Source organism: Octopus bimaculoides, chromosome 12, assembly GCF_001194135.2.
Source record: "Octopus bimaculoides isolate UCB-OBI-ISO-001 chromosome 12, ASM119413v2, whole genome shotgun sequence".
NCBI lineage: Eukaryota > Metazoa > Mollusca > Cephalopoda > Octopoda > Octopodidae > Octopus > Octopus bimaculoides.
The window spans coordinates 14,416,292-14,417,017 of record NC_068992.1 but is presented as its reverse complement, the minus strand read 5'-3'; the positions used below and the strand labels follow the sequence as shown (position 1 = coordinate 14,417,017).

The following is a 726-nucleotide window of genomic DNA, read 5'->3' as shown; positions in this document are numbered from 1 at the left end:
CAAAGGGTCAGCCTTGTCACACTGTGTCACGCTGAATATCCCCGAGAACTACGTTAGGGGTACACGTGTCTGTGGAGTGCTCAGCCACTTGCACGTTAATTTCACGAGCAGGCTGTTCCGTTGATCGGATCAACTGGAACCCTCGACGTCGTAAACGACGGAGTGCCAACAACAACAACATTTACACCCGCGAACACTCACAATAAAAGTAGTAAAACAGTTAAAAGGAAATGGGAAAGTTACAAAAAGAAAGTAAAGAGATAAAAAAAGGTTATCAAGGTTTGCCCAGCATTACAATTGAGGACCTTTTAACGATCAGTTAAGCGAATAATATCCCTCAATTTGAATAACACTGTCCATTTGTCTCAGTGTAAAGCGCACTATTTGTTGCCGTTTGTCTGATGTCACAGCATACGAATATTCAACTGGCCAATCAGAAATCCGCTTACTCACATTATTGAGAATAAAGTAGACAAATTTTGTTTTCAATAACCAGGTTGGGGATATAGCTCAGTGGTAGAGCATTCGACTGCAGATCGAGAGGTCCCCGGTTCGAACCCGGGTGTCCCCTTCAGTTTTTTTTCCCATTTTATTTTGAATTTGCGAAAATAATATATAATAGCAACATTATAAATGGAATAAAATTACCGTAGCGTTTAACGTTGGGGATATAGCTCAGTGGTAGAGCATTCGACTGCAGATCGAGAGGTCCCCGGTTCGAACCCG

General features: G+C 42.1%; 1 non-coding gene across 1 annotated transcript; it reads left to right on the top strand.

The window, feature by feature from the left end:
• The first annotated feature begins 499 nt into the window (after positions 1 to 499).
• Positions 500 to 571, top strand: Trnac-gca (transfer RNA cysteine (anticodon GCA)). Its single transcript has one exon. It is a non-coding gene; the product is annotated as a tRNA-Cys (tRNA).
• The last annotated feature ends 155 nt before the right edge of the window (positions 572 to 726 follow it).